This window comes from Aquarana catesbeiana, linkage group LG04 (genome assembly GCF_042186555.1).
Source record: "Aquarana catesbeiana isolate 2022-GZ linkage group LG04, ASM4218655v1, whole genome shotgun sequence".
NCBI lineage: Eukaryota > Metazoa > Chordata > Amphibia > Anura > Ranidae > Aquarana > Aquarana catesbeiana.
The window spans coordinates 469948947-469967488 of record NC_133327.1 but is presented as its reverse complement, the minus strand read 5'-3'; positions in this window follow the sequence as shown (position 1 = coordinate 469967488).

Here is an 18542-nt window from a genome sequence, read left to right as displayed (position 1 = left end):
TAGCCACTGGTGGCGGCACCCAGAAACAAAAATATTCTTACAAGCTATCAGCATGATCATTGAGGAAGAAGAGGATAGTTACTCAGCATAACAGGATAGTCACTCAGCATCAGCATAGGCAGTCTTGAAGGGATCTGACATTTCAAAAAAATGTATTTGGTTACATCAGCATCAGGTGCTTGGTATCTGGTGGTGATCCAAGACTGATTCATTTTTATGAAGGCCGATCGACTGAGTCGGTGGACAGGCGCACCCTGAGATCGGTTACAAAGCCTCCAGCAGTACTGAAAGTGCATTCCGAAAGAACGCTGGATGCAGGACAGGCCAGTAGCTCAATTGCATACTGTGCAAGCTCTGGCCAGTGATCCATCCTCAAGACCCAGTAACCCAAAGGATTTTCGGTGGGAAAGGTGTCCAAGTCAAATCTTGCCCCTAGGTATTCCTGCACCATGTAAAACAGACACTGGTGATGGTTGCTGGAACCGATCATACCTTGGGGCTGCAGACTAAAAAATTGTCTGAACACATCGGTCAGACGGCCACCTTCTCCACCGCTCCTTCTTTGACTGCCCGAAGCCTCGGCAACACGTTGTCCAGGAACAGGAGTTTGTAACCTCCCAGTGTTAGGTACCTGGTAGTAGAGCCTGACTTGTAGGAGGAGACCTCTCTTACAACGCTGGTTCAGGAGACACTGGAGTGGGGACAATGGTCTCGTGAGCACAGTGGGGTAGGAGTGCCTGTTGAAGTAAAAGTCTCTGGTGCTGGTGCAGAGTAGAGATCCTTCCAGGGATGGCTGAACTGCAGGTGGAGGCAGTCAGCAGAAGACAGCAGACTGAAGCGCTGAGAGGTGCAGGTGCAGTGGACACTGGAGCTTGGAGCTGAAGGTGCAGCAGCACACAGAGCTAACGGTAGGCACAAGCAGGGTCAAACAGTCTGGGTCGGCAGGCAATCAAGGCAGGTGGAAACAGCAGGCAAAGGCAGAGTCGGTTAACAGGCAGAGGTTGGCAACGGGTAACTGGCAGAGGTAGTAGCAGGGTCAGGCAAGCCGGGTCGGATTGGAGAGAGAGGGATGGTCAGACAAAGCTTGGTCAGTATAGCAGACAAATCAATCAGGTGCAGGTTAGGTTCACAGAAGCTGAAGACGAAACTGCAGCACGCCAGTGCAATTGAAGGACCTTTATGCGTCCAGTGGCGCCAAACGACGTTAACGCGCATGCGCGTGCACCTGCCACGTGCGCGCACACACCCGTCACACACCTGCGCGTGCCCGAGGGATGCGCTGACGCACAGCAGTAGCAGGACATTGCTGCACTGTTCGAACAGGGGCGCGCAGGTGCATGAGCGCACGCATATGTCCCCGTCTGGTGCTGACAGATCCCTGACATTGCCCCCCCAAAGGGCAGCCTCCGGATGCCCAAACATCTTCTTTTTTCATAGTGGGCAGAAAAATAAGCGTGAACTAATCGCCTGGGGTGAACGTTGCTGTCAGGTTCCCAGGAATTGTTCTCTGGGCCATAACCTTTCCACTTAATTAGAAACTGATTCTGCCCTTGTCTTCTTCTGCAGTCAAGGATAGCCTCAACCTCAAACTCCTCACCTCCATCCACTAAGATAGGTTCAGGAGGTCTGGTTCCTCTATCAGGGAAAGGGTCAGGTTTTAGTAGTGACACATGGAATACCGGGTGAATTCTGAGAGAATCAGGCAGAGCTAGTTCGTATGACACTTCAGTAATTTTTCTCTTTACCGGAAAAGGTCCCATAAACTTAGGTGCAAGCTTCTTAGAAGGACAAGCTAATTTGATATTACTGGTGGAAAGCCATACCTGATCGCCAAGCTGCAAGTTCAGTTCCCCTCTTCTTCTCCGATCGAAGGCTCTCTTGCTGTCTGCCTGGGCCTTTGACACCGCCTCCTGCAACATCCGGTTGTTGTGGCTGAGGAACTCCACTGTATCCTGCACTGCCAGGACTGAAGACTCTGGAAGAAAGCCAGGTAGAAAGGTTAAATTGAAAGCCGTAATTGGCAAAAAAGGGGGATTGTCCGGTGGCTGAATGGCTAGCATTATTGTATGCAAATTCTGCTAGGGGCAGCAGGGCCACCCAATCATCCTGTGTGAAAGATGTAAAACACCTGATATACTGCTCAAGAGTCTGATTGGTCCTCTCTGTCTGTCCATTGGTTTGAGGGTGATAGGCCAAGGACAGGGCCAACTCAATCCTTAGGATCCCACACAGAGCCCTCCAAAAACGTGAGGTGAACTGTACCCCCTATCTGATACTATATTTGCAGGGATTCCATGTAGTCTGATAATTTCTTTGATAAATATGCGGGCGGTTTCAACAGCGGATGGGGTTCCTCTTAAAGGTAGGAAATGGGCCATTTTAGATAGGCAATCTACAACCACAAAAATGGCTGAACACCCCTCAGAACATGGAAGCTGTACTATAAAATCCATGGAAATCATTTTCCAGGGTCTATCGGGTACAGCAGCGGTTGTAACAATCCCCAAGCTCGATTTCTTGACGTCTTGTTCTGGATACAAACAGGGCAGGAACTGAGGTATTTCTCACAAAAGTTTTTCAAGTTAGGCCACAGAACGTGCGTCGCACGAGTTCAAGGGTCTAGCGGACCCCAAAGTGACCTGCCAGCGGATGGTCATGAAGTAGTGTCAAAACTTTGACTCGAACATCCTCAGGAACAAAAATTTGGCTCTCCTGCCAAAACAGGCCATCCCTGATTGTCAAAGTGATCTCTGGAGGTTTTGATGAATCTGAGGATGCTTCCTTAATCTGAGAAAGACGATCTGTCTGCAGGAGTAGGAAGTTGTTTGCGGGCAGAATGGTATCAGGAACGGATAAGTCCTTCGGGTTGTCGTGCATACGTGACAATGCGTCTGGTTTAATATTTTTTGACCCTGGCTGGTAGGTTATATGAAAACAAAAACGTGAGAAGAACAGGGCCCAGCGGGCTTGCCGAGGCTTCAGCCGTTTAGCAGATCTTAAATACTCTAAGTTTTTGTGGTCAGTATATATTAATACCGGATGAACAGCGCCCTCTAACAGGTACCTCCATTCCTCCAAGGCAGCTTTGATAGCGAATAGCTCCTGGTCGCCAACGTCATAGTTCTTTTCTGCGGGAGAAAGTTTGCGGGAGAAGAACCCCACGGGATGCATTAGGTCTTTACTGCCTTGACATTGTGAGAGGATTGCTCCCACAGCTATTTCAGAGGCGTCAACTTCCAAAATGAAAGGTAATGATGGTTCAGGATGGCTGAGGATCGGAACAGAGGTAAACAGTCTTTTGAGATTCTCGAAGGCATCTTGGGCCATCTGATTCCAGGAGAAATGGGAATTCTGCTTAGTCAATTGCGTGATGGGTGAAATTATAGCAGAGAATCCCTTGATGAACTTCCTATAAAAGTTCGCAAAACCAATAAAACGCTGAATACCCTTCTTATCTAGGGGTACTGGCCAGTCCAGAACAGCAGACACTATTTGGGGATCCATCTTGATGCCAGTTGGCGAGATTACTAACCCCAGAAATTGGATGCTCTGTTGCTCGAACTCGCATTTCTCTGCCGTTGCATATAATCCGTGCAAGCGAAGACGACCCAAGACCCTGCAAACATGTTCTCGATGCTGATCAAGTGATCTAGAGAATATTAAGATGTCGTCCAGATAGACAATCACAAAAACATCTAAAAAGTCTCCAAATACATCGTTGATGAGATGTTGGAAGGTCGCAAGGGCGTTGCAGAGCCCGAAGGGCATGACAAGGTATTCATACTGCCCAAATCGAGTCCGAAAAGCTGTCTTCCATTCGTGCCTGGCCCAAATGCGGATCAGGTTGTAAGCACCTCTTAAATCAAGTTTGGTAAATATGACAGCGGATCTTAACTTCTGGAATAGTTCAGGTATCAAGGGTAAGGGATACCGGTTCTTGACCGTAATCTTATTCCGTTCCCGGTAATCTATACACGGGCAGAGAGTCTTGTCTTTTTTAGTGACAAAAAATATTTCGGCACCTGCTGGGGAGGTTGAAGGGCGAATGAACCCCTTGGCCAAGTTTTCATCAATGTATGTTTTTAGTGCCTCTTGCTCTTTTTCTGATAGGGGGAAGATACGTCCAAATGGAATTTCGGCCCCAGGAAGCAATTCAATCGGGCAGTCGTAAGGATGATGAGGCGGGAGGGAGTCTGCCCCCTTCTTGCTGAAAACATCGATGAACTCATGGTAATGCTTGGGTATAGACTGGAGTAAATTCTGATTGATGTCTAGACATAAGAGGGTAGCTGGGGAGTTGGGGGTTTCCACCAGACAGTGTTCTTGGCAGTAAGAAGACAAAAACTTTACTTCTCCAGTAACCCAATTGATGTGCGGGTTGTGAGCTTGGAGCCAGGGGATGCCCAGCATAATTGGAAATAGTGGGGAAGAGATAGCATCAAGGGTCAGCAGCTCCTTATGCTGGGAGGAGACAGTAACAGACAAAGGAAGAGTCTCTTGGGTTACTTGTCCAGATCTGATGCGGGAGCCATCGGCCAAGAAAACAGAGAATCCATGAGTCTTTTTCCGTAAGGGAATATCATGTTGGCTGGCAAAGGTTGAGTCAATAAAACAGCTGCATGCTCCGGAGACAATGATAGTGTTGACTGGAATTATCCTTTCCCGGAGCTGTAATGAGAGAGGAAGAGCAAGGTGGGTGGAGTTGGCAGACAAAGCAGAGAGACTGGTAGACACAGAAGATGAGGACTTACTTATCTTGATCGGACAGTTATGGACGTAGTGTCCCGTTCCACCACAAAAGAGGCACAAGTTCAATTGACGACGGCGTGCTCATTCTTCAGAAGATAAGGCAGGACGCATCAGTCCTAGCTGCATGGGCTTGGAAGCGTCAGGCATCGAGTTGACTGGGTTCACATTGGGTGGAGGTAGGTAGCGAGCTGCAGGAACTGGAGCCCTTGCAGTCATCCATGCCTGGCGGGTTTGTTGAGCAGAACGTTCAGATCGGCATTCCCAAAGGCGACGATCGATCTGGATTGCCAAGGAGATTAAGGCCTCGAGAGAATCTGGTATGCCAACCCGGGCAAGTTCATCCTTCAGCCCTTCAGACAGGCCCATGCGGAACTGGTGATGTAGGGCCGCATCATTCCATTGAGTGTCCGCTCTCCAGCGCCTAAAGTCAGTGACATAGTCCTCAGCCGGTCTGCGGCCTTGCTGGAGCGTGAACAGAGTGGACTAGGCTGTAGCAGTTCACTGAGGGTCCTCATACAGCTGAGCTATAGCTTCAAAAAAGGAGTGTAGGGAGTGGGTCAGGACCGAGTCCCCCTCAAGTAGTCGATTAGCCCAGGTCTGAGGTTCTCCTTGTAGGAGGGAGATCACAACTCCCACTTTGGTAGCTTCTAGAGAGAAGGTTTGGGGCTGTAAGGCAAAATAAAGCTGGCAGGCATTACGAAAGGCCCGAAACTTGGTTCGGTCTCCAGAGAATCTTTCTGGGATAGGAATCCTTGGCTCAGGTGGGAGCATCACAACGGAAGGAAAGGAAACAGTCTGTGCTGGAGCAGTGGCCGAAGCGGAAGCCGTGGAACTGGGGCCAGCAAGATTCTGAACTTGTCCTTCAAGTCTGGTATAATTATTCTGCAGGGATTGCACAGCCTGTGTGAGGGCCGCAACATGCGTGCAGATCTCCTTCATCAGAGAGGTCTCTCCTGCAGGCTCATTCATGGCTGTTTCATACTGTTAGGTACCTGGTAGTAGAGCCTGACTTGTAGGAGGAGACCTCTCTTACAACGCTGGTTCAGGAGACACTGGAGTCGGGGTAGTGGTCTCGTGAGCACAGTGGGGTAGGAGTGCCTGTTGAAGTAGAAGTCTCTGGTGCTGGTGCAGAGTAGAGATCCTTCCAGGGTTGGCTGAACTGCAGGTGGAGGCGGTCAGCGGAAGACAGCAGACTGAATCGCTGAGAGGTGCAGGTGCAGTGGACACTGGAGCTTGGAGCTGAAGGTGCAGTAGCACACAGAGCTAACGGTAGGCACAAGCAGAGTCAAACAGTCCGGGTTCGGCAGGCAATCAAGGCAGGTGGAAACAGCAGGCAAAGGCAGAGTCGGTTAACAGGCAGAGGTCGGCAACGGGTAACTGGCAGAGGTAGTAGCAGGGTCAGGCAAGCGGGGTCGGATTGGAGAGAGAGGGATGGTTAGACAAAGCCGGGTCAGTATAGCAGACAAATCAAGCAGGTGCAGGTAAGGTTCACAGAAGCTGAAGACGAAACAGCAGTGCGCCAGTGCAACTGAAGGACCTTTATGCGTCCAGTGGCGACAAACGGCGTTAACGCACACGCGCGCTCACACACACATCGCGCACCCGCGCGTGCCCGAGGGACGCGCTGATGCACAGCAGTAGCAGGACATTGCTGCACTGTTCGAACAGGGGTGCGCAGGCGCAAGCGAGCATGCATATGTCCCTGTCTGGTGCTGACAGATCCCTGACACCCAGTCTCTGTGAACACGTTCATCCTCTGCTCCCTCTGCGACGGCAAGATAAGGTCTGCAACCTTACTCTTGTAACGTGGATCAAGGAGGGTTGCCAGCCAGTATTGATCCCTCTCCTTGATACCACAAATACGAGGATCCTTCCACAGGCTTTGCAGGATCAGGGAGGCCATGCAGCATAGGTTTGCTGAGGCATTCGGTCTGGAGTCCTCTGGGCCACTAAGGACGACATGATCCGCAGCCGCCTCCTCCCAGCCACATACAAGTCCATGGGTTTCTTGAAGACTGCTGCTGATGCTGAGTGCCAGGCTCCGCCTCCATGCTGACACAATCCTCCTCCTCCTCGTCCTCTTCCTGTGTGATCAGCGGGCACGCAGGAACACTGTCTGGATAAAGGGGGCCTTGAGAGCTAAGGAAGTCCTCCTGTTCCTGCCTCTTTTCTGCCTCAAGTGCCCTGTCCATTATTTCATGCAGCGTGTGCTCCAACAGGTGGACAAGGGGGACAGTGTCACTGATGCATGCACTGTCATTACTTACCACCCTCGTGGCCTCCTCAAATGGTGACAGGACAGTGCATGCATCTCTGATCATGGCCCACTGGCATGGGGAAAAAAAAACAAGCTTCCCTGACCCTGTCCTGGTGCCATAGTCGCACAGGTACTCATTGATGGCCCTCTGCTGTGTGTGCAGCCACTGCAGCATGGCCAACGTTGAGTTCCACCTGGTGGGCATGTCACAGATTAGGCGGTTCTTGGGCAGGTTAAATTCCTTTTGGAGGTCTGCCAGCCGAGCACTGGCATTATATGACCCACTGAAATGCACACAGACTTTCCTGGCCTGCCTCAGGACATCCTGTAAGCCTGGGTACCTGCCCAAGAACTGCTGCCCTACCAAACAGGGCACATGGGTCAGTTGTCCCTGTCAGAGGGCAGAGAGGAGGTTGGTGCCATTGTCGCAAACCACCATTCCTGGCTTAAGTTGGCATGTCGTCAACCACCTCTGAACCTGCCCCTGCAGAGCTGACAGAATCTCTGCCCCAGTGTGGCTCCTGTCCCTCAAGCACACCAGCTCAAGCACCGCATGGCATCTTTTGGCCTGCGTACTTGCGTAGCCCCTTGAACACCTATGGAGCACTGCTGGTTCCGAGGACACAGCACAGGAAGAGCCCATGGAGGAAGAAGAAGAGGAGGGGTGGAGGAGAGAGGTGTGTCAGAATCACCAGTAGTGGCATTTTGGAGATGTGGTAGTGGAACAACCTCCAACACTACTGCACCTTGTCCTGCATCCTTCCCAGCTACCAGCAGAGTCACCCAATGCGCCGTGAAACTTAGGTAACGTCCCTGTCCATGCCTGCTGGACCATGAGTCAGCGGTAATATTAGTAGTATATAAGGTAGTACCTTACCGCTGACCGCCCTGTCCAGCGAGGCCAAGACATTGCCTTCCACATGCCGGTAGAGAGCCGGAATCACCTTCCATGAGAAAAAGTGGTGTTGGGAACCTGCCACTGAGGAACTGCACATTCCACAAACTCACGGAAGGAGGCAGAGTCTACCAACTGAAAAGGCAGCAGTTGAAGTGCTAGCAATTTTGCCAAGCTAGCATTAAACCGCTGGGCATGTGGATGGCTGGGAGAAAACTTCTTTCTGTGGTGCAGCAGCTGGGGCAGGGAAATTTGCCTGGTACAATCTGACATCAGTGTACCGATGGCAGATTGCCCACAAGTACTTGGCTGTGACACACCTAATTCTACACCTTCATTCCTCTCAATGCAGGTCTCAGAGAGGACTGAAGGTATAGTGAGGTTGGAGATCCCAGCTGATGAGGAGCAAGGAGAGGTCCTCTTTGTTCTTTGGTGTGGGTCTTTTAGGTACGCTTGCCAACAAACTGCATGGCAGGTCTACATATGTCTGGTTAAGCATGTGGTGCCCGAGCGGGAGATGTTTTGGCCACGCGAGATACGCTTGAGACATATGTTGCAAATAGCAGCAGTGGGATCTGATGCACTTGTCTCAAAAAAGGCCCACACCAAAGTACTTTTGGAATAACGCGCAGAGACAGCAGCGCCCTGCACATGCGGAGCTCTGCGGTGTGATGCAGTCGGTGTGCTGCCCTTAAGCTGGCCCCTGGAGGGCATCCTGCCTCATTAGTGATGTGCCTCCTCTTTCCTATCAGGCACCCACGTGGAGTCAGTGACCTCATCATCCCCTCCCTCCTCATCATTGGAGCAAACCTGGCAGTATGCTGCAGCAGGGGGAACATGACTGCCAGATTGCTGTCCTTCTTGGGCACCCCCTCTGTCTGGGCTCACGTTACTGCCTTCCTCTAGCTGAGTACCATCATCAGAGCCTTCAAAACGCTGGGCATCCTCCTGGAGCATTTACCCAACACTGTGGTCAAACAGTTCGGGGGACTCCTCAGGAGGACATGGTGGGGCTAGGGAAGGAGTCACTGATGCCATTGTGCCGAGGCCGTGTTGGCAGCTGCTTTGCCAAACAAAGTACCCTGAGCCTGGGTGAGAGAGGATGAGGAGGATGAGGATGGCTTGGTCATCCACTCGACCAAGTCTTCCGCATGTTGCGGCTCAACACGGCCAGCTGCCGAAAAAAAAAGCCAAGTGTGTCCTACGGCCACGTGCTGATGAGGATGCACCGTGTCCACGACCAGCACTGTTGCCTCTAGACGCAGAGCCTGCTTGCCCTCTTTTATTGGCTTGTGACTGTCTGCCTCTCCTTGTTGGTGTCAGGAGCCAGGGAGCGTCTCCGCTCGCCGGGCTCCGGTGCGCATGCGCACAGGACGAGCGCTTCGCCGCACACCCGTCCGCGGCCTGATGGTGCGGCGCGCGCGGGTGCACGGCGGTCCCCGTGTGCGCGCCGTAGCCCGTGCGGGTGCCCGGTAGCGCGTCACACTGACGCGCTCGCCGGGCAGGGGGGCTATATCTGACGGCTCCAGCACCCAGTCGGGTTGCTGGTTTGTCGTCAGCTCTCCCCAGTTCTCTGAGCCCGTGTTTCCTTGTACCTCTGCCTGATCTGTGTACCGAACCTCTGCTAGTCTGATTAACCACTACTCTCCCGGATTGTCCCTAAGTACCTTTGCCTGATCTGTGTACCAAACCTCTGCTGACTGTTAACCACTACTCTCCCGGATTGTCCCTTGTACCTCTGCCTGATCTGTGTACCGAACCCTGGCCTGTTTAACTACTACTCTGCTGGACAATACTATCAATAACCTGCCTGATCTGTGTACCAAACCCCTGGCCTGTTTAACTACTACTCTGCTGGACAATACTATCAATAACCTGCCTGATCTGTGTACCAAACCCCTGGCCTGTTTAACCACTACTCTGCTGGACTATCTTGATTTAACCTGCCAGACCCGTGCACCGAACCCTGGACTGCTTAACCACCGCGCTGTTGGATCTTGTGACACCCTGATTATTACCTGCCTGTTCCCTAACCTCTGCTTGTGTTTCCAGCCCTGCTCCCTGCGGATCCCAGGACACCCGCTTCCAGCTTCTGAACCCACTATCCTTCCGGAAGCCCGTGCCTCCGCGTGCCCTCAGCCTCCTGTACCCATTTCGGGGGTCTGGGTGCGCGTGGTCGTAAGGGCGAGCCACTCTCGGCATCTCGGCCTCGGTGAGTACTTGCCCGTGACAGTACAAACCAGCCAAATGTCTGAGGCCGACAGAGCGCGCTCTCCTCTGGAGATCCTGTGCCAACAAGTGTCTACCCTTGCGGACTCCGTACAGAAGTTACAAGAAGGTTATACACAAATTGATAACCGTCTGCAGCAGATCTCCGGGTTACTACCCTCCGCAGCCGCAGCTCCTGCACCCAGCAGTGGGGGTCCGCTTCCCCAAGCTCCGGCCAACCCCACTGTGGTCATGGCTCTTCCTGAGCCCAGGGTCCCTATACCTGAACGGTTCTCGGGAGACCGCAAGAAGTTTAGGGCGTTTAAAAACGCATGTTCCCTCTACTTCGCCCTACAGCCAAGAACCTTCTCCTCAGAAATCGTCAAGGTGGGGTTTGTCATTTCCCTGCTATCTGAAGAACCCCAGGCTTGGGCCCACAGCCTGATGGAACAGAGCAGCCCTGCCCTGAACACTATCGAGGCCTTCTTTGAGAGCATGACCCAGCTCTATGATGATCCGCAACGCATGGCCACCGCCGAAGCTATCTTGCACCATTTGTCCCAAGGAAGAAGACCTATTGAGGACTATACAGTGGAGTTCCGTAAGTGGGCGGCCGACACCAACTGGAATGAGCCGGCCCTGCGTTATCAATACCGTCAAGGCTTGTCTGAATTACTCAAAGATGAGTTAGCTAGGATGGAGACCCCTGCTTCCCTAGAGGAACTCATTCAAGCAGCTACTAAGCTCGATCGGCGTCTTCGGGAGCGGCGCTCAGAACGGTTTCAGCTGCCTCGCCCTGCCTGGGCGTCGCCAAGACCTCACTCTACGGTACCCTCAACTTCATCTTCAGTTACCACTGCATCGGTCCCTGAGGTCGAACCAATGCAGCTCGGTTTGGTCCGAGGTCCGTTGACCTCCGAGGAGAAACAGCGCAGACGGCAGTCTAACCTTTGCCTCTACTGCGGAGGAACCGGACACTTCCTGCGCAGCTGTCCGATCAGGCCTAGTAAGTTTCCTCAGTCAAACATATTGAACTTTCCTAACAATAACATTCCCAAGGCTTATGTGATGTTGTTTGTTTCTCTGCAGCTTCCGGAAAGGGAGACTCGCCTGCAGGCCATCGTTGATTCCGGGGCCTGCAGTTGTTTCATAGATTCCACCTTGGCACACAGATTGAAGATCCCTCTACAAACCAAAGAGCAGGATCTACCAATACATCTGGCCGACGGATCCCTTCCTTGCTCTGGTCCCATCACCCAGGAGACCCAACCTATTTCAGTAGTCACAGACTCCGGCCACCGGGAGTTCTTACGGCTTGACCTAATTCGTTCACCAATCTTTCCCATCATACTTGGCTTACCATGGTTACAAGCTCACGATCCACTAATCAAATGGAGCACCAAGTCAGTATCCTTCTCTTCTCAGTATTGCTCTCAACACTGCCTGCTTCCGGATTCCAAGGTTTGCGCCACAATGGCGGTACCGCCAAACAACCTCCAACACGTCCCCTCCGAGTATCTCGAGTTTCAAGAGGTTTTCAGTAAACAAATGGCTGACCGCCTACCACCTCACAGGGCCTACGACTGTCCAATTGACCTTCTTCCTGGTTCCGAGATTCCATTTGGCCGGATATTTCCCCTTTCTGAAACCGAGCTGGAGGCTCTAAAGCAGTACATAGACGAAAATCTTGAGGAAGGTTTCATCCGCCCTTCATCCTCACCCGCCGGAGCGGGTATCTTTTTCGTTGGGAAGAAAGATGGTACCCTAAGACCCTGCGTAGACTATCGACAACTTAACAACATCACAATTAAGAACCGGTACCCATTGCCGCTCATTCCTGAGTTATTCCAGAGGTTCCGGTCGGCCAAGGTGTTCTCTAAACTCGACCTCCGAGGGGCCTACAATCTCGTCAGGATCAGGGCTGGAGACGAATGGAAGACGGCCTTTAGATCCAGATTCGGTCACTTTGAATATTTAGTGATGCCATTCGGCCTCTGCAATGCTCCAGCCACCTTCCAGCATCTAGTGAACGACATATTTCGACAATATCTAGATGACTTCCTTGTGGTATATCTGGACGATATTCTCATCTTTTCCCCCACGCTAGAGATGCACAGGAGGCACGTTAAAACGGTTCTTGCTATTCTTCTGCAACACAAGCTATACTTGAAAGCCGAAAAGTGTGAGTTTGAGAGATCAACCATACAATTCTTGGGATTCATACTCTCCACCAATGGGGTTGCAATGGACCCCCAGAAGGTTCAGGCAATTCAGGAGTGGCCAGCTCCATCTGATAAAAAAGGAGTACAGAGGTTTATAGGATTCGCCAATTTCTATCGGAAATTTATCGTGGGATTCTCGGCCATTGTGGCACCTATTACCCAACTAACTCGGCAGCATCATTCTTTCCAGTGGTCCGCAGCTGCTCAAGAGGCTTTCCTTAAGTTAAAAGAACTATTCAGTTCCGCTCCAATCCTCTGCCATCCTGACCCGACTCAACCCTTCGTACTGGAGGTAGACGCATCGGAAATCGCAACTGGAGCAATTCTTTCCCAGAGACAGGGACCAAAGGCCATCCTACATCCAGTAGCTTTCGCTTCTCGGAGACTCAGCCCACCGGAACTCAATTACGACGTGGGTGACAGAGAGCTGTTGGCTATAAAGTTTGCTTTGGAGGAATGGAGGTATCTGCTGGAGGGGGCAGTTCATCCGGTGATGATCTTTACGGATCACAAAAATCTCGAGTACCTCAGAACAGCAAGACGGTTAAAACCCCGCCAAGCCCGTTGGGCCCTATTCTTCTCTCGCTTTAATTTCCACATAGCATACAGACCTGGGGCAAAGAACGGGAAGGCTGATGCCCTTTCACAAATGTTTTCCGCAGATTCCCAAATACCAACACCCAGCACGATCCTCTCTCCTCAAAATTTCCTCGGACTAACTCAAGCAGACTTAATATCCTCCATCAAATCTTCATCAGGCGCATGTACGGAACCAGCTGTGCATTCCCTGAAAAGATATGAAGATCTTTTCTGGATTAAAGGAAAAATATTTGTACCACAAGTGACTCGGCCCTTAGCCCTTCAGATGTGTCATGATCACAAGATGGCAGGACATTTTGGGAATAAGAAGACGGCTGAGCTCCTTTCTCGTTCTTTTTGGTGGCCAGGTTGGAGAAGGGATTGTAGGGAATATGTGGCATCCTGTCCCCTGTGCCAGAGAAACAAGGGCCAAAACACCAAATCTTGGGGTCTGCTCAGACCTTTGCCCATTCCGGAACGACCATGGGCTGATGTGTCCATGGACTTCATTGTTGACCTACCCAACTCAGAGAGTTTCTCCACCATCCTTGTTGTTGTCGACCGCCTTTCCAAAATGGCCCACTTTCTGCCCATGAGGGGTACTCCCTCTGCCGTAGACACGGCCAACATCTTTCTAAAGGAGGTTGTTAGGCTCCATGGGATACCAAGGAGCATCGTGTCGGACAGAGGCGTCCAGTTCACGTCCAAATTCTGGAGGGAACTATGCAAGGCTTTGGGTATCAACATTTGTCTTTCTTCAGCTTATCACCCCCAAAGCAATGGCCAGACAGAGAGGACCAATCAGACGCTAGAGCAGTACCTCCGATGCTTCTGCTCGGGTTCTCAGGATGATTGGGCGAGCCTCCTCCCCTACGCTGAATTTGCGTACAATAACTCTATCCATGCCTCCACCAACCAGACTCCTTTCTGGACCAATTGCGGGTTCCATCCCACATCCTTCGCTAACAACATCCCCGAAACGGCAGTTCCTGCAGTCCAGGATAGGATAACTTCGTTACAATCCAACTTTCAAAAAATTCAAGACACATTACGCAGAACCCAGGAGGACTACAAGAAACAGTACGACCGGGGCAGAAAAGCAAACCCAAGATTTGACATAGGAGACGAGGTCTGGCTGTCCACCGTTAATCTGAGATTACCGCTGCCATCTCGAAAGCTCGGGCCTAAATTCATTGGGCCTTTCCAAGTCAGGAGGATTATCAACCCGGTGGCTGTGGAATTGACACTTCCCAAGACATATCGGATTCACCCCGTTTTCCACGTGTCGCTATTGAAGCCTGTGGTACCCAGCCCTTTTCCAGGAAGAAAAGAACCTCCTCCTCCGCCAGTCAGAATCGATGGCGAGAATGAATTCGAAGTGGAATCCATTCTTGGTTGCCGGAAGAGGGGCAGACAGTTACAGTACCTGATTCAATGGAAGGGGTACCCCCCCGAAGATAATTCCTGGGAGCCCGCCAGGAATCTGCACGCTCCACAGTTAATTCGAGCGTTTCATCAAGACCATCCGGAACTAATGGCCAGCCTAGGCGTCCAGTGTCCGCCCTTAGGAGGGGGGCACTGTCAGGAGCCAGGGAGCGTCTCCGCTCGCCGGGCTCCGGTGCGCATGCGCACAGGACGAGCGCTTCGCCGTACACCCGTCCGCGGCCTGATGGTGCGGCGCGCGCGGGTGCACGGCGGTCCCCGTGTGCGCGCCGTAGCCCGTGCGGGTGCCCGGTAGCGCGTCACACTGACGCGCTCGCCGGGCAGGGGGGCTATATCTGACGGCTCCAGCACCCAGTCGGGTTGCTGGTTTGTCGTCAGCTCTCCCCAGTTCTCTGAGCCCGTGTTTCCTTGTACCTCTGCCTGATCTGTGTACCGAACCTCTGCTAGTCTGATTAACCACTACTCTCCCGGATTGTCCCTAAGTACCTTTGCCTGATCTGTGTACCAAACCTCTGCTGACTGTTAACCACTACTCTCCCGGATTGTCCCTTGTACCTCTGCCTGATCTGTGTACCGAACCCTGGCCTGTTTAACTACTACTCTGCTGGACAATACTATCAATAACCTGCCTGATCTGTGTACCAAACCCCTGGCCTGTTTAACTACTACTCTGCTGGACAATACTATCAATAACCTGCCTGATCTGTGTACCAAACCCCTGGCCTGTTTAACCACTACTCTGCTGGACTATCTTGATTTAACCTGCCAGACCCGTGCACCGAACCCTGGACTGCTTAACCACCGCGCTGTTGGATCTTGTGACACCCTGATTATTACCTGCCTGTTCCCTAACCTCTGCTTGTGTTTCCAGCCCTGCTCCCTGCGGATCCCAGGACACCCGCTTCCAGCTTCTGAACCCACTATCCTTCCGGAAGCCCGTGCCTCCGCGTGCCCTCAGCCTCCTGTACCCATTTCGGGGGTCTGGGTGCGCGTGGTCGTAAGGGCGAGCCGCTCTCGGCATCTCGGCCTCGGTGAGTACTTGCCCGTGACAGTTGGCCTTCCAGACATACTATTGGCCTGCAGTGAGATGTAGCTGCACAAAACTGGGATGTATATTTATACCGATTATACTGCAGCTAGCAGAATCAACTGCCTGCCTGTAGTATTATTAGTATGAGAACACCTGCACTTGTCTTCAGGTAGCTATACTGTAGGTGCAACTGTGCAGGGTACACAGTACAGTAACTGGAAATACGTCAAGAGCCCACACAAGCACCTGGCTTCAGGTAGCTATACTGTAGGTGCAACTGTGCAGGGCACACAGTACATTAACTGGAAATACGTCAAGAACCCACACAAGCACCTGGCTTCAGGTAGCTAAACTGTAGGTGCAACTGTGCGGGGTACACAGTACAGTAACTGGAAATACATCAAAAGCCTACACAAGCACCTGGCTTCAGGTAGTTATACTGTAGGTGCAACTGTGCAGGGTACACAGTACAGTAACTGGAAATACGTCAAGAGCCCACACAAGCACCTGGCTTCAGGTAGCTATACTGTAGGTGCAACTGTGCAGGGTACACAGTATAGTAACTGGAAATACTGTAAAAACACCTGCCTGCCTGTCAGTGTATTAGGAAGAGAAGAACAGAATCTAGCTAAACTGAATACAATGTGTATATATATATATATATATATATATATATATATATATATATATATATATACAAAACACCTGGGATGCATATATATATATAAATATATACAATACACTGCAAGTGCAGCTAACTGACTCGACCTCCCTACTCTATCTAACTTAAATCAAATGACTCTGTCTCTCTGTCTATCTATCTCTCTCCACCACAACACACTACAAAGGGCCGACGTGCAGGCGGCCTTATATAGTGTAGGGCGTGTACTAAACCCCCTGAGCCATAATTGGCCAAAGCCTCCCTGGCTTTGGCCAATTACAGCTCTCTGTACACACAGCGCTGTGATTGGCCAAGCATGCGGGTCATAGTGCATGCTTGGCCAATCATCAGCCAGCAATGCACTGCGATGCCGCAGTGAGTTTATGGGCCGTCACGCTCCACTCTAATTTGGTGCGAACGGCCCATAACGTTCGTAACTCGGCGAACGACCGAACACACAATGTTTGAGTCGAACATGCGTTCGACTCGAACACGAAGCTCATCCCTAGTTAAGAGGTTGGGGTTAGGTAATTGGTGATAATCACATCTGTTATACAACAGTCAAGCAGCCTTACTGGCTGGATTACCAGATGAAAATAGAAGAAAGAAATTCTAATAAAGGGGATGAGTGCAGCCATCGCATCTAGGAATTGGTAAGCTGCAATGGTAATAAATGTTTGCTTTTTTGTGTAATACTGCTTTAACATTCATAAGAAAAATACTTATGCATAATTTGCCTACCTACCGTATTCTTTCTTTTGTAACTACAAGGTAGCATCTTGCAGGGCTGTGACCTCTGAAAATATATTGCAAAAACACACACTATGAACTAACTACCCAACTGCTAAAAAAAGGAAAAAGGAAAAAAATAGACATAAGCTAAATCAACATTATGGTTACAGAAACAACAGCAGAGTAAGTAGGGGAAATGTAAATCATAATATTTGCACTTCTGATGTATTTTATCTCACAAAAAAGGAAGTTGTAGCTTGAGCTAATTTGCTTTACATTCTGTATAGAATAATTTTCTTTACAATTTATGAATAAATTATAATACATTTAAAGAAAAGAAAAGTGTGATTTGTCTGTTGCTTTCCTGGTGCCTTCATGGTAGCATAAGCATGGATTGTGTGTATGCTGCCATGGATACTCACCAGGAAAGGAAAATTACAGAGAGGTAAGTATTCAATTTCCCATTTTAGCGCAGTGGTACTCAGCCTCAGTCCTCAAGTACCCCCCCACAGGACATGTTTTGGGAATTTATCTTAGCTAAAATAGCTGTCCAAAATACCCAGCCAGTGACTGTGATTTAAAGCACCTGGGCAAGATGAAGGAAAACCTGCAAACATGGCCTGTTGGGGATACTTGAGGACAGGGTTGAAAAGCATTGATTTAGAGCACTGCACTAAAATCTAGCTCAAGACAACCCTATTCTAATTGTGGGCATTTGAGGGAAACCAAGTGAGTGTTAGAACCCCTGCTTGTCTTTTTTAGGTTGGGCTTTGTGTCCCTTTTCTTAAAATTGGCTTCACTTCCTATCACATAGCCAAACAGGAAGTGAGGGTAAAACTCTACCAATCTAACTAGTGTCCCCATTAGGCAAATTGCACTCTAGCATTTTGTGGTGTACACCCCAAATTCTTAGTTTTTTTGGGGGGGGGTTGTTTAAGGCAAATCTACTCTGCAATACAAGTGTAGTTGCTGAAAATCTGAGGGGACACACTGGTGATTTTAACATCCAATCATGTACAAGCAAAGATGGTGTTTTTTAATTCTCCTTGCATGTCCCCCTTGGATCTCCAGCAACTGCACTTCCAAGTGCACTTGTTGTGCAAAGTGGATTTGCCTTTAGTAAATAAACACCAAAGTCCAAGATACCTAATAATTTGGGGTGTACAGAGCAAAATGCTAGAGTGCAATTTACCTAATGGGGAAACTATTTAGATTGACCTGTGTGTCCCCAAGGAAAGACATTGGTAGGGTTTTACCCTCACTTCCTGTTTGGCTATATGACAGGAAGTGAATAAATTTGAAGGCGAAAGTGGCAAAATTTGGGAGGTGTCTTCACCCTATCAGGGGTGCAGACATCTCCAAAAACTGACAAGACTTCTAATCCCTCTGCACTCTATCCCCAAGCAAAAATAAGAAAGGATTTCATTTAGTTGAACTTTGCAAAGACACTTTCCTAAGTTCAACTGTGATGCATGTCAATGACCCATTTAGACCTGGTTTAATAGAAAACACCAGTTGCCTTCCACTATAAATATTTGTTAGTCCAGTCCTGGAAATCTGCATCTACTTTACTATTAATTTACATCCAAATATGGATTCTTGCAGCTAAATGCACCAAATGCATCTAGAGGCGCGAGTGCTGTGTGCGCATGCATGAGTGCTGTGTACACATAGGTATGTGTCCGTGGCACATATCTGTTTCCCAGAAGTGGCGGACAGCACACAGGAATTACATCACGTCCCTACAGGGAAGTTGCTTGTACTGC